This window comes from Elephantulus edwardii, unplaced genomic scaffold (assembly GCF_000299155.1).
Source record: "Elephantulus edwardii isolate Elephantulus edwardi_28Jun2011 unplaced genomic scaffold, EleEdw1.0 scaffold00066, whole genome shotgun sequence".
Classification (NCBI taxonomy): Eukaryota; Metazoa; Chordata; class Mammalia; order Macroscelidea; family Macroscelididae; genus Elephantulus; species Elephantulus edwardii.
Window position 1 is genome coordinate 585,189 of NW_006399816.1, and position 16,296 is coordinate 601,484.

At 39.5% G+C, this 16,296-nt stretch overlaps 1 protein-coding gene across 1 annotated transcript in view; it reads left to right on the plus strand.

Annotated features, from left to right (window-relative positions):
• The window catches only part of MTHFS (5,10-methenyltetrahydrofolate synthetase (5-formyltetrahydrofolate cyclo-ligase)), a 92,613-nt gene that overhangs the window by 12,555 nt on the left and 63,762 nt on the right, over positions 1–16,296 (plus strand). The window lies entirely within an intron of this gene.

Consider the following 16,296-nt stretch of genomic DNA (forward strand, 5'->3'; position numbering starts at 1 on the left):
GATCCAAACAGAATCGTACTCTCTGAAGAGTCCTTACTGACCTGTAGTCCTCTCAATGAATGGACTCAGATGACCATGTCAGAAATCTCAAGGTTTTCTTTGACTCCTCTGTTACCAGGCCCCAATGATTTCACCTACTATTTGTTGGCTCTGAACATCTGTTGCTAATACTGCAGTTTAAACTACCATGTTCTTTTATGTGGATTGCTGTAATAGCCTCCTGACTCTTCATTGGTAAATTTCTTGCATCCCCTTCTCCCTCTCAATCTGTTATCTCCATACTTGAAATAGTATTTCCAACACTCAAGTCTGACCACGTCTTTCTTTCAGTTGTTTAAAGTCCTTCCGTGATTCTCTGCTGTCCTTAGGTGGAAACATGTCTTCTCAAGGTGGTATCTTTTCAGGGCCTTAGGTCTCCTTTCAGTTTCACATATTACTCCTTCTCCTGTTGATGTTTCCACACTTTATAGCCTAAATTTTAGCTCCTCTTATTGCCTTTTGGTTTCTCAGTCCAGCTCTATTCTTTCTACTGTTGTGCCTTTATACCATTCTTTGATCAACAGCTGCTTGGGAGATCTTATCACTGTCAAGGGCTGAAAATGAAACAAGTTCAGAGTATGCTGTCTTGTAGAACAATATCTCAAACCTATCTTAAAGGTGTGCAATTTTTAAAAAAATGTGCACGTTTTTGACAAAGACTTAAAGGGTTGCAAAGAAACGCTTTCTTCCAGCACAGCTGTATGCAGTTTTCTTCTGTGCTCTGTCATCTTTAATATAATACCAGAATCTACAGAGACCATTTGATTGAGCATTGGGGGAAAGCCAAACGGGAGATTATCTACTTTGTTACTTCAGCTTTTTCCTAAATTACCCATGCTCAGGAAATTAAAAGACGTATTGCCATGGGAAAGTCTGCTCTTAGGGACCTCTCCAAAGTACTGAAGAGCAGTGGTGTCTCTCTGGAGACTAAGGTATGTCTGATACAGGCCATGGTCTTTGCTATCACTTTTTATGCATCAGAGAGCTGGACAGTGACTAAGGAGGATAGAAGACTTGATGCCTTTGAGCTGTGGTGCTGGAGAAGAGTATTGAGCTCACCATGGACTGCTAGGAAAACAAACAGATTCATCCTGGAGAGGGTTAAACTGGGCAGCTCCTTGGAGGCAAGGATTCTGAGGCTCCATCTAACATACTTTGGACATGTTGTAAGGAGAGACCTGTCCTTGGAGAGGGACATCATACTTGGTAGGGTGGAGGAACAGCGTAGGAGGGAAAGGCCCTCTATGAGGTGGATTGATTCAGTGACTGGGGTAATCGGGATGGGTGTGTCGGAGACAGTGCGACTGGCACAGGACAGAGCAGACTTTAGGGCTGTTGTACATAGGGTCGCTATGAGTCGCAAGTGACTCGATGACACATAACAACAACAATAACAGCCCATGCTCAGCTTTACTTAGACATCCAGACACCAAAAGTCCATTGGATCTACCTCACTGGCATCCTCTATCAGTAACCAGATGATTCCAAGAATTGTAATACACTATCAGATCTTCAGGGGGAAATACTGTTAGCATTTCAGGACAGTTAGCTGATAGTAGAGTGCCCTGTAGCTTGGGGTAGGCTTATTCATAAGGAGAGACAGGAAGTTGTGGGCTCTGACATTGCTCATCCTAACACAAATACTTCTCAAAACTTGAAGGCTTAAGGGCAGAGCCCAGGGTACTTTCCCAATCCCTGCTGACTCTGTCTTAACATTCTATCTAAGTGTTGTATCATCTCCACAACTTCCTGCTAATTGAAATTGTTCTTCATCTGTTCCAGTGACTGGTTCCTCCCGATACCACCTACATCCCTCTGATCCTTGTAGAATATCGATTATCCTTAGGTTGAACTAAAATATGTCACCTTACACCTTCGTGAATCTGTTCTAGTTCTCTTTAAGTGCAACAATGGGAAGAATAGGAATGAAGCATGATCCCTCCTTGTAAGTTAGTTGCACTTCCTGGTTAGGGTAAGCTCAGTTCATGTAAATGATCTAAATCCTTTATGTCTGATTTTTAGCACATAGCTTGTAACATAGGAGCTAGTCTGTAAACAAGGAAGGCACAATTGCTCATTATATCCTAAATTGATTGCTAGCCAAGTATATAAAATTTTTATAATTTCCAGCACTTTATGAGCATCTGTTGTATGCCAGATACTGTACTAGATCAAGAAAGACATGATCTTGGACCTCTAGGGACTGATAGGGGATGGGGAGGCAGAAAATGTATATAAATAGAATAAGTATTCCAAGCTGTAATATATATATGCAATAGGTGTATCAAATGAAAAGATACAGAATATTAAGAATATAAAAGTTCTGAGACTTGGGTCTCAAGAGGAAAAAATCTTCCCCTAAAAGTATTGGTTTCTTTTTTTCTTTCTCCTCCACAACATTTATCCAGGCTGTACTTAAAGTACAGTGGTTTTTTCCTATATATGTTTTGCAAGTGCTTCATATCTTGGTTGCAAAAGGCAAAGGGGATTATGTTTCTAGTTTCTTGCGACTACAGTCTGGGGGCTGGTGCTCTCCAGTGTTGTTTACAGCCGTGTTCAAGTAGGCAGTCTCTGCTATTCGTTATCTCCGGGCATCACACAATGCAGTGTGAATTTTCACTTGCATCAGCAGTTTAGAATGTGGCAACTTAGTGCTGAAGCATAAATCCAGCTTCACAGCATTTGGGACAAGCTGATCAGAACTTAGATTGTCCTCAGTGTTGCTGCTTTCTATATCTGGTTCATCTTTCTAATTTGTTTATGTTATCGGGGTTTAGAAAAGGGTGAACTTTAGTGTCCTCAGTTGAAATTGAAATTTCCTTAACAACAACTAAAAGAACTTAAAACAAAAATTTCCATTTGAGGTATTCTTTAAATCATGCATAAGGCAAATAAATTGTAAAAAGAAATAGAAGCACTATCTATTTATTGTATGAGAGAGATGAGCAATCTCTTTCTGTGCAATTTACAGCCTCTGAAAACCCACTTGAGGGCCAGCTCTGTGTTGGTTCCAACTTGGAACCAACTTGTTGTTATTGTTACAACAATAGCAGCCTATCCATTGGACTTACCTTCAAAATGAGATATAGTTAGACAATTCCATTGGTCAGAAATCTTCCCATTTCTAACAGTCTAGTTCAATCAGATTTATGCAAAAATGGGATTTTATTGGCCAAGTGATGGAAAAATCCCTAGAAGAGCGTGTTTTAAATATGCCTGGATCGGGGAGCTCTGGTGGCCTAGTGGCAAGGAGCTGCAACTACAATCCCAGAGGTGAACGGTTCGAATCCACCAGATGCTCTGCCGGGGAAGGAGGGACAATCTCCTCCTGTACCAGTCAGATCTGATTTGACGGTACACGCACACAAAAATAATAAAATAAAAAAATTAAAAAAAAATATGCCTGGATCAAATTTCATGGGTTGAGTCTATCTCAGCCTTTTACCTATACTTTCTCCTGAACTGGTGTCATGTGGTGGCTCCAAGCACCTCCGAGCCTCACAGAATCCTCACCGCTATCACCTTGAACAGAAAAGTACTTCTGATTCTCATTGACCTTGATTGGTCTCAAGGACCATCTGAATCAACCACTGGTCAGGAAGAAAAGATAAGCATACGGACCTAAGCTGGATCTTATGTCCACTCTACAGCCCTTCTCAAATCAGTGAATTGAAAAAATGTATGAGTGGGGAATAGAAAGGCAGGTGTAGTTTCTAGAAGACAGATGAGTGCATAGTGGACTATTTCTCAAAACTCAGACCCACCTATGCTGCTCATTTCTGAAAATCTATAGAATTATTTTTTATGCATCTGAAAGTTGGAAAGTAAGTAAGGTAGCCTGAAGAAGAATTGATACCTTTAATTTGTGGTGTTGGAGAAGGGTACTGAATATACATACCATGGGCTGCCAAATTAACAAATTAATCAGTCTAGGAGCAAATGAGACCCGAGTGCTTCTTAGAGGCAAGGATAGTGAAACTTCATCTCAGTTACGATGGCTGTATATTCAGAAGGAACAAGCCCTTGGAGAGAGACATCATGCTGGGAAAGATAAAGGGTTGGTGAAAGAGAGGGAGACTTTCTGAGATGGATTGCGGGCTTGTGCACGACAGATAGTAGGGATGGTACAGGAGAGGGCAAGGCTTAGCTCTCTTGTTCATGGGGTTGCTGTGAGTAGTAGTTGACTTGATGGTGTCAACAACAATGGGATATAATAAGCTCTTTGCAGTCATAAATTTGTCAGCTGAGTTTGAAAAGTTTTTACGTTTTTGGAGACTCTTTCCAAATACTTATACATACGGTTGCCTGGAAGAGGACGTAAATAAAAATCACACTGGAGATTTTCTAGTCTTCAATGAACACATTTTGAGTGTGGAATTGTCAAGGACAGAGTCTTTGAACACAACAACTTGTACAACATCTTTCTAGGTTGTTGATGATCACATCTTTACAGAGGGTTAGACTGGGTCATTGAAAGTAACTGACATTAAATTGACCTCATTGCTTTCTGGGGTTATATAACATCTACTGGAATACTATAAAGAAAAGAAAAAACCAAACGCACTGCTCCATAGTGGGTAGTGCCTCTCGGCAGCCCTCCGTCAGGTTTCCTTAAATCTTTATGGAATGAAAGATGGTCCATCTTGCATCTAAGGAGTGGCTGATGGATTTGGCCTTCTGATCTCACAGTTAGCAGTCTTATTGTAAAACACTACGCCACCAGGGCTCCTTATAATAAAGATCAGTTCATCAACACATCACTGTCTAGTAAGAACCGACTCATAGCTGACCCTCCAAGTGGGTTTTCAGAGGCTGTAAATCACACTGAAGGAGATTGCCCATGCTTCTCCCATAGAGCAGCTAATGAACTCAAATTGCCTGCTTTGGGGTTGACATTGCAACTCCTTATCCACTAGGGCACCAGATCTTCCTACGCTAAAGATGTTGTTGTTGTTGTCATTGAGTCAGAACCAACTCTGGGGGGTTTTCAGAGGCAGTAAATCACATCAGAGGAGATTACCCATCTTTCTCCTGTGAAACAGCTGGCCAGTTAGAACCACATACCTTTGGTTTGGCAGTGCAAATCCTTATCATTAAGCTGTTGTTGTGTGCTGTTGAATCGGAACTAACCCAAAGCTCACCCTCCAGTGGGTTTTCAGAGGCAGTAAATGGCACGGGAGATTTCTCATCCTTCTCCCACGGAGCAGCTGGTGGATTTGAACCACATGCCTTTGAGACTGTAGTACAGCTTCTTACCACTCGACCACCAGAGTTGATAAAAAGCTCTGAATTTCATCAAGGTGACACTATGACTATGTGCCATCCATCTCATTATGATCCTGTTGCACCAGAGCAAAACTACCTCATAGGGTTTCCTAAGCTGAAATCTTTACAGAAGCAGCTTCCTACATCTTTTCCCCATTAGGTTGGGTTGTTGTTGTTATGTATCGAGTTGGAACCGATCCACAGCTAATCCTCCAGTGGGTTTTCAGAGACAGTAAATCACACAGGTGGAGATTGCCCAACTTTCTCCCGAGGGGCAGCTGGTGGATTCAAACTGCATTCCTCTGGGTGGGCAGAATAACTCCTGACCACTAAGCCACCAGAGGGGGTTTGAACCATGGACCTTTCAGTTATGCGAAAAGAAACACATAAAGAGAATGCAAATGAATTTTGCTGAGTGCTTATCTACTGGACTACTATGGCATCTTTTCTCTTCAGGATCACTCACTCACTCACTGACTGTCATTAGTAGATTCCATCTCACAGCAGCCATCTTTCGATTTTCCAAGGCTGTAAACCACAACAGAACACAGCCCCTCTTTCTTCTGCAGAGCCAGTGGTGGCTTTGAACTGACAGAAAGATCCAATTTTTAATTTAGCAGCACAACTCACCATGGACTCCATTAGGACAGTTGAAGAAATTGGGCATTGGATCATCATACTTTACTCAGAAAATATCTCTTGAGCCCCTGGTGTGTGTGGGTTGCTATGGGAATGTAGCAGTGAGCACAGTGAACCTGGGGCTCACCTTTGTGGAGTTAGGTAGTGTGTTGTCCTGACTCGGGCAGGTTTGTACAGCAGGTGGGGCTTTGTGCTGTTCTGTTGAGCTTTTTTTTTTTGGTTAGTGCTGTGGGTGTTCCATTCTCCCCTTAGTGTCAGCATACCTAATGTCATTCTTAGCGTCTTCCTGTGTTTTAACTTTTCTGCGAATATACTGTGATCTAGTGGTCAATTTGTGAACACAGAATTTTTCTTGTCTCCTTTCCCACTCATCAGGGGTTACCTGATTTTTCTTTATCACTGCTTTTCATGTCAGTTTTGGGGAAATCATGTCAATGCTTTTAATTCTTTGTTATCTTTCAATCTTTTTCGATTGGAGTAAGCTTCAGTTGGTTTCCTGTCCAGATTAACTTTTCTAAAATGTCTTTTTTGCACAAGCTTACCACTGTACTCAAATTTTTTGCTGTGTACTAGACAGGTCTTTATATCTAAACTGTCACTGACAGCTCATCATTGCCAAAAAGGAATGTTGGATAGTCTAAATATTCAGACCATTTTCAAAGGCCTTTCTTGTCTGTCTTTCTACCTTAATTCTTGATGCTTTCCTGAGCAATCAAGTTGTCAAAGCAATCAAGAACAGTCTTTGGGAATCAAATAACTCTGGATTTGAATTTGAGTTCTGTCACTTTGTAACCATGTGAATTTGAGGTCACTTAACTCATTTCAGTTTCAGTCTTCTTACCCTTAAGTGAACACACTGAAACTTAACCTCACTGGTCTGTTACAATCCTTAAATGTGACAATGTCTGTAGAGAGTGTAGCACACAGTAAGTGCTTAGTAAAGGTGGCCTCTCTCCTGGCTACTATAACTGTGCTGTCAACTGTGATGCTGTGTGCATCACTGTGACTTTGCTTCTGCTTTTCTATTTATACTGAAGATCACTAGCATCATAGTTAAACTGATCTTAAATCTTGGCTTTATCACTTGATCATATTATTTATAATCTGAAATCACATATTTCCTCATTTGAATATTGGGGCTAATACTAGTGCCCACATTCTGTGTTGTAGAAACGATGAAATAGAATAATCTATCGGCTGTGTCTGGCACAACCTTCATGTAGCTAGAGATGAAGAAGTACAAGTTGTTGTTGTTGTTGTTATTATTATTATTAAATAGTTACTACCTTCTCTTGCTGTGCCCAGTATACTAGTTCCTTTCTTTTCTAATTCTTGTTCACCTGACATGTAATATGTTTCTGTATCTTATTGTTTCTCTTTGCAGGTGTATTTCTTTCCATTCCTTGTAGGCTTAGACACTAAGAGCAGAGACCCTCTCCTAAATCATTTATATGTTTGGTGCTGACATGATACGGTTTACCTTTTTCAGTAAAAAATGCTAGAGTTGAAGTAAAACTTTAATTTATATAATTAAGTGGATGTTTGCTAATTTGTGACAGAAATAGCTTCTTTGTAAGATGCAGTGACATTTTTAATTTATTATTTGTGAGGGAAATATTGACATTAGTCCTGGGCTAAGCCAGGTTGGTCTGGAAAAATAACTTTAGAATTGAACTTCTCACTGCACTGATATTTGGTAAAAGGTTAAAATGAATCTGGAATACTGTGTCTGCCTTGTTTTCTGTGTGGTGTACTTTACTTGGATTAGGAATTTTGAGTCATCATGTAGGTTTATGGGACTTGATCATTAAAAAAAAAATTGATGGGAAACTGAGGCTGCAATTTCTGTGTTTGTCTTGGTGACATGAGTTGAAGGGACTAGATAAAAGCAGCTGTGGGCCAGAGTGACTGCTGGGCCTGGAATGAGATCAGGATGCAGTACTTTCTGTATGTCTTATCGTGTCTCTATCAACCAAGCTAATCAATTGCAGTAATAATACTGTCATGTCTTGTGCACCTAACTGCCAAGTCAAATGTTTCACAACTGCTGGGTTGGAACAGAATTTTCCATTTACTTTGTGAGTATTAGTTAGTAATATTGTGTCTTTCCCCCCTGTTTACACAGAAGACTGGCACAGCATCCAACAATATTATTATTGTTTAATTTTTAATGAATGTTTTCACTTTAATTGTAATTTTAACAGAAGTTTACAGAAAAGTGAGATTTTCATTCATTCATTGTTGCACATTTTTACCCCCTTTCTTTCCCTTTCCCCTCCCCCAGTTTATTTATTTATTTTTTTAAAATACTCATTCATTGTTGCACAATTTCCTCCCTCCCCACCACTCAGTCTTCTTTGCAGTGTACCTCCTTTTCTGGGCTTTTGTTAATCATATATTCCTTTTAAACAGTTCTTTCCTTCATGTATTCCAGTGCAGTGTTCATTATCTATTCACTCTTATCCTATTCACCCAAATCCTCATGTCAGACCTGCTTTATAATAGTGGTGCTATGCAGTATTTGTCCTTTTGTGATGGAGATTATTTCACTTAGGATAATGTCCTGTAGGGTCACCTGTGTTATGTTTTATGAGTTCATTGTTTTTCAGTGCTATGTAGTATTCCATTGTATGAATATATTGTAGTGTTTTTTTGTGTCGTTGTGGGTTTTTTTTTTACAACACTAGGAAATAAGTAGTTTTAAGAGCCTACATTTTTTTAGTAATTATAATGAAAGTTTACAAAGACTTTGGATTTCCATTCATTCATTGTTGCACTTTTCTCCCTGCCCTCACATCCCACCCATTTGCTCTTAGGAAAGTAACAGAAAAATTCTTTCATTGTTATACAATGCCTTCTCCCAAATCCACTCCACTATGCAACCTTCATTTTGGACTCCTGTCATGACAATAATACCTAATCATGTATCCCCTTTAAACACTTCTCTCCCTCATGTGTTTCAATGCAGTATACATAATTTATCCCATCTTTTCTTAAGTTTTCCCAAACCCTATGTTAGTCCTCTTTTATAACAGTGGCACTATGCAGTATTTGTCCTTTTTGTGACTGAGATACTTCACTCAGCATAATGACCTCCATGGTCACCCATTTTGTATAATATTTCACGAGTTCCTTGTTTTTCAATGCAGCATAATATTCCTTTGTGTGAATATACCACAGCTTCTCTATCCATTCATTTGTTGATGGGTACTTGGGTTGTTTCCAGCTTTTTGCTATTTTGAACAAAGCTGCAATAAACATGTGTGTGCATGTATCTGCTTGGATAACAATCATGGTTTCTTTAAGGTATATTCCCAGTAGTGGAATTGCTAGGTCAAATGATATTTCTATTTGCAACTTTTTGAGAAAACACCATACTGCCTTGCATAGTGGTTGCACCATTTTACACTCCCACCAACAGTGAATAAGGGTTCCAGTTTCTCCGCAACCTCGCCAGCATTTGTTGCTTGCTGTTCTGTTAAATTTTGCTAGTCTTACTGGGGTGAGATGATATCTCATAGTTGTTTATGATTTACAGCAACTGCTTGTGTTATCACTGGAAGTAGTGTTTCTAGACCTTTATCACATATCTCTTTAGACACAACCACCACCAACCCCCCGCCCCCCCGTGAATTTTCTTTAAACTTTCAAAATAAATTGTTTATGATTCAAAAGAAATCAAAGCATTTATAGCTTTGTCCAATGTTTTTGTACATTAGCCATGCCATTACATTAGTTCTGGGTGACCTTCCTCTTGGAGAAGTTGAGAACAGTGTTTCAGGGGAGATGCTAGTTCTTCATTTTTAGATGGCATGACTGAAGTCCAGGGAGCTCTGGTGACTTCTCTAGGGACACACAAGCAGTTAATGATTATTTGACAGTCACCTTGTTTTTCACGTTCTTACCCCTTTGCCCTTTAAAGTGCCAATCTTATTATTCATCAAGATTACTTTGCCATCTGGATTTTTTCTCTCTCTCCTGACTATGCACAGCTTCAGAGCCATTATTCATGGAACAGGTACTCTTGATAATTACATTCATGGGAACATTATCATATTTTCCCAAGGAAGAATTTTTACCAAGTCACTTGTATCTAAAAGCACACTGGTTATGAAATGAAGAGTTTTCAAAATAATTCTGTATCCAGCTGAATATAGAGAAAGAACAGCCTAGGCTTTAATTTACAACGGGGCCTTTCTTTTGAAGGATAAGCACACCCATGATAGGCTTTCTTGGAGTTGTTCCAGAATTGTCTATTTTATCTTTTGCAGCAGCAACTTTAAAATATATTTTCATTTGAGAGATCGGTAATTTACTTTTTGTTAACTCCCAGCCCATTAAGATTAAAAGATACTTCCTAAGGGGTTATGGCCTGTTATTCTTGCCAAGAATAGGTTAGTCTGCTTAATGTTCTAGCCAAGTGTAATGATTGATTGAATGTGCTATTGAACACTAACCCAGGCAGCTTTAGAACTCCCTACACAGAGAATTTGGGTGTGTTAACTGTATTTCCAATTCAGTTTTCATTCTGTTGCCTCTAATTAAGACATTAAATTATCTATAAAATTAATGTGTGTGTGTGGGTTTTTTTTTTTTTGGTATACGTATGTTTAATTCAGATAAGAGGCAGGATTTTTAAGGGAAGTTTCAATTAGGAATTTTTTGGGTTTGTTTAAAGACCTTTGATCTCAAGCCAGGATGGTGAAAACCTGTGTGTAAAGGCCACTGTGAGGTAACAGAAAATGTAATTTTCACTTCTCATCTCACCCCCACTGAGTTCTCTCTCTCTCTCTTTCTCTTTTTCTCTTTCCCCTCTACGTGATAAAGAAACGTCGTTATAGCAAGCCCAGAGACTTCTAACCCCCGGCTTGACTATAGTCTCCATTTTGTTCATCTCCTCCATGGGCAAGAGTCATGAGGATATATTTCTTTGAGTACATTTAGCAGTAAAAATATCCTTTTAGAGTTTTCTCATGATAGCATTTGGAGGGTCACAGACTATGTAAGGGGTGTTACTTTATAAAAATATGTTTTATGATTGATTTTGTAACATGAACTGTGATTTATTTTCTTCAGAAATGCAAGTTAGAGAATTTTAACCTTTGAAAGGGGTGGATAAAAGATCATGTCAGGAAATTTGTGCCGACAGATAAAATGTTGCCTCTGCTTCTCCTGGCCTTGGAGGATGTTGGGTTGAACACTGGCTGCTGTTAGGCTACTTCAGTGACCTCCTGACTGGCCACCTATCTTCCAGTGCTTATCTTATCAGTCTTCCCGTTTGTTGCCAAAGTGACCTTATAATGCAACTGGATCATATTTCTCTGCCACTCACTATCTGTGTGGGGGGAAAAAAAAAGAAACTTCATTACCTGGAAAATAAGTCCAGATCCTCTAGCAAGAATCAGGGAAGATAAAAAGAAGAGTTTTTATTTCTGCTTTCCATTTTGGTAATTCTTCATCCTAACCCTCCTTTAAGAGTCAACCTAAGTGGTGCTTCCCACCTAACATTCTCTAGTCAGATCTAAGCTCTCCTTCCTTTCCGTTTGTGCCACTGTTACGACACTGCAGTAAGCTTTGGATCATGCTTGGTTTTGTTGTGCTTATTGCCATTTGCAGATACTAGGGTGGTTTTTTTAAATTGTTGTTTTAAAGCAAATTAAAGGCTTATGACAACCTTGCACTGAGTCAGTCTTTTGGCATCATTTTCCTGACAGCATGTGCCTACTTTGTGTCTGCATAACCTTTTGGTCATCCTCACAATATTTCATACTTTTCCATAATGCCATTGCATACATAATAGACTGTAGTATATTATAAACATAACTTTTAAATTAAATGAGGGCCCAACAGCAACAAGAAAAATGTGTGTGACTCATTTTATTGCGATGCTGGCTTTGTTGCAGTGACCTGGAACTGAACGTGCAGTATTTCTGAGATATATTTCTAGTGATTGTGCTTTATGAAAACTATAGAACAATATCATTGATTTCACATGCAAGCAAGATTCTACTGAAGATTATCCAAAAACGACTGGAACAGCACATCAGCAGAGAACTGCCAGAAGTCCAGGCTCGGTTTAGAAGGGGTCGTGGTACTAGGGATATTGTAGCTGGTGTTAGAAGGATCTTGGCTGAAAGCAGGGAATACCAGAAGAATATCTATCTGTGTTTCATTGATTGTGCAAAGACGTTTGACTCTGTGGATCATAACAAACTGTGGCTGACTCTAAGAATGGGAATCCCAGACACTTGATCGTGCTAATGCAAAACCTATACTTGGACCAAGAGGCAGTCATCAGAACAGAGCGGGGAAACACTGCATGGTTCAGAATTGGGAAAGGTGTCCAGGGATATGTCCTATCTCCATACCTTTCAACCTGTATGCAGAACAGATTATCTGAGAGGCTGGGCTCTATGGGGAGAAGTGTGGTGTCAGGATTGGTGGAAGATCTATTAACAATCTGTGTTATGCAGATGACACAACCCTGCTTACTGAAACTGAGGAGGACCTGAAACGTTTGCTGCAGAGGGTCAAGGACTGCAGCCTTCAGTATGGATTGAGGCTCAATGTCAAGAAGATAAAGATTCTCACCACTGGACAGCATCAAGATGGATGGTGAAGAGATTGAGATTGTTAACAACTTTAGTCTGCTTGGCTCTACAGTCAGCACTCTTGGCACCCAGTAGCCAGGAAATTAAAAAACGTATTGCAAAACAAAACAAAACAAAAACAAACAAACAAGCAAACAAAACATATTGCGATGTGAAAGTTTGCTGTTAGGGACCTCTCCAGGGTACTGAAGAGCAATGGTGTCACTCTGGAGACTAAGGTGCATCTGATACAGGCCATGGTCTTTGCAATCACTTGTTATACATCAGACAGTTGGACAATAACTAGGAAAGATGGAAGGAGAATTGATGCCTTTGAGCTGTGTTGCTGGAGAAGAGTATTGAATGTACTATGGACTGCTAAGAAAACAAACAGATTCATCCTGAAGAGGGTTAAACCAGGCTGCTCCTTGGTGGCAAAGATTCTGGGGCTTCATCTGACATACTTTGGACATGTTGTAAGGACATGTTGGGAGGGTGGAGGGATGGTGCCAGAGGGGAAGACCCTCTATGAGGTGGATTGATTCAGTGACTGGGGTAATTGGGATGGGAGTGTCAGAGACAGTGCGATTGGCACAGGATAGAGCAGGGTTTAGGGCTGTTGTACATAGGGTCGCTATGAGTCGCAAGTGACTTGATGGCACATAACAACAACAACAGTGTTATCTTCAATAGGTTCCGGGTTTGGAAACCCATCACTTAACAGGCCAGCTCATTCCATTTTTCATCCATTTCATAAAAGATTACAACATTGTTATTTATATTGGAGATTATTTTCCTTTTAGGCTATATGCTAGATTCTTTCATAGATATTATATAAGAGCTAGAAAAGTTTTTCTTTAAATCCTTATATTGAATGATTTTTACCTGGTGGCCCTTCTCTGCTCTCTAGAGAAACACATACCATTAAACATTTTACTTGTTATGTTTGGGATGGCAGTTATAGATAGAAAGCAGATTTAAACATCATTATTATTTGTTTCCATAAGTATGTTGGAATCCATGAGACTGACTTATGACAGGGCAGGCTTCAGAGCCGCTATACATAGGGTCAGAGTGGGTCACAGGTGACTTGATGGCACATAACAACAACAACAACCTGGCTAAGAGCTAAATAATACACCAAATTGAAACTTGAACTGAAACAGACATTCAAGATTATAATACAGTGTCCTGGTGAGACATCACCTTCTTAACCATTTTAAATTTTCTGTCTTTTATTAACAAGTCTGAATTTTGTGTGTTAAATTTAGGATTAATTCCAATGGCAAAGAAATGCAAACAGCACATAATTTATCATTGGGTGTTTTTTTTTTCTTCTTCTCATGCTAATCATCATCCACAATGCCAAGTGCGTTAGAAGATGAGTAGAACAAACCAGTATTATGAATGAGTGACGAAGACAGTCAGGTGTGAGAAGGAAATGGAACAATGTTATCCTGATTGCCCATCTTATTACTTAGATGTACCATAATAACATTTACTGTAAAAGTGTCAGAATTCTTATGAAGAGCCCGGGTCATGTGGTGATTAAGCACTTAAATGAAAAGTTGGTGGTTTGAACCAACTACTTTGTGAGGGAAAGATGTAGCAGACTGCTTCTGTAAAAATAACAGTCTTAGAAGCTCTAGTGGACAAAGTTCTACTCTGTCCTATTGGTTTAGTATGAGTTGGACTGGACCTAATAGCAGTGGGTTTATTGTGGAGATATTTTTTGGATAGTGAGCTCTGGTGACTTAGAGGATAGAGAGTTGTGCTTCCAACAGTGGGTGGGTTCAAATCCACCAGCTTCTCTGAGACAAATGGGTATTCTTCACTGGAGGGTCAGCTATGAATTGGTTCTGACTTGATGGCAGTGAGTGAACCACAAGGGAAGCCAGGTACTCATCAGAAGTCCTGGAATCAGTTTCTCAGATTGTCTAGATCAATTGTTTTTTGTTTTTAGATGTGTCTTACAAGCAGATTTTAAGAATATTAACATGCCCTGAAATGCTAAAAGAATGAACAAATCTGCCTCAGAAGTATAGCCAGGTTGTCCTTAGACACAAAGTTAGTGAGACTTTATATCGGGCACCTTGGATATGTTTTTAAGGAGGGGCCAGTCCTTGGAGAAGAACACCATGCTTGGTAAAGTAAAAGGTCAGTGAAAAAGGGGAAGATCCTTAACCAGATGGTTTGACACAGTGGCTCCACCCTCAGGCTCAAATATAACAACAGTGTGAGGGTGGTGCAGGATTGAGCAATGCATGTTGTTACACGTAGGGTTACTATGAGTTGGAACTAACTGGATGCTACTTAAAACCAATAGCATTAAATAGAGAGTGAGTGAGAAATAGAAAAGATAAAGAACTTCTGTTTTGTTGTTATGTGCCATTGAGTCAGCTCACAGGTCTCCATGAGCAATGAACAGCTCTGAACCTTGCTCTATACTGAGCCAGCCCCACTATCTGCAACACCCCTGACCTCATTGCACAGCCACTGTGCCAATCCATTTCATCCTGGGTCTTCCTGTTTTGTGCTGACCTTCCATTCTTCCAAGCATAAATGCCCTTGATCTAGGACTGGTTTCTCCTGACAAAATCCTTAAAGTATGAGAGATGGAGTTACCAAATTCTTGCCTCCTATGGACAACTTGGTTTCACTCTTTCCAGAATAGACCTATTTCTTCTCTTGGTGGTCCATAATATGTTCACTACTCTTCTCCAGCACCACAACTCAAAGGCATTAATTTTTCTTCTGTCATTTTTAGTCCTTGTCCAGCTCTCAGATGCATAGCAAGCCATCCATTGAGAAGACCATGTCTTTAATCAGGCACACCTTAGTCTTTAATATCATGGCTCTTTAGCATTGGGGAGAGGTTTTTCTCAATGCAACATATCTCTTTATTTCCTGACTGCTGGTGCCAATAGTGTTGGTTGTGAATATGAGCAAGATGAAATCATTAATAACTAACTTCAGTCTCTCCTCTGTCCATCATGATGCTGTTTATTGGCCTAGTGTTGAAGATTTGTTTTTATTTCTGATGTTTTTCTTACTCTTAATTCTAAAAAGATTAAAAATCACTGGTTTAGCTTTTGCTTCTCAAACCATTGTGTGCCCTCTAGAGGTGACTGGTAGAGTATCTGTACATAGGAAGCAGTAGGACAAATATGACATACTGTCTTCAAGTGTTAATTTTGCTTAAATATTTTGCCTACACCAAATAGCCCCATGTTATTTTTATATGATGACAAGCACAAACAGAATATATTATAGAATGCAGATAAAACATACTAATGTTAAAGACACAAACAAGAAAACAACTATGACTTCTCAAGGGCCAGTTTGGACAGGCCTGTAGAAAGACCATAAAGAGATTGTTGCTGCTATATGCCATGGAGTCACGCCTGGCTCATAAGGACCTTATGAACAATGGGCTCCTGTGTGTTAGAGGTGTTGAGGATGGCACAGGATAGCACAGGGTTCATAAGGTCACTATGTATGATTCATGTACTCAGCTCAATGGCACCTAAAAACACCCCCAATAGTTATCAGTGTATTTTGATTACATGTTGATCAATTTTAGAATTGATAAAAATTGGTAAAAGTGTTCAGTGTCTTCATTTTTGGCATTAGTGGTTGCCATGTAAATTTGAATTATTGTATTTGATTTTCCTTGTTGTTGTTGTCTTTTTTGAAAAGAAATTTATTAATTTTGATGAACATTTAGAGAGATTTTGGGTTTCCATTCATTCATTGTTACCCT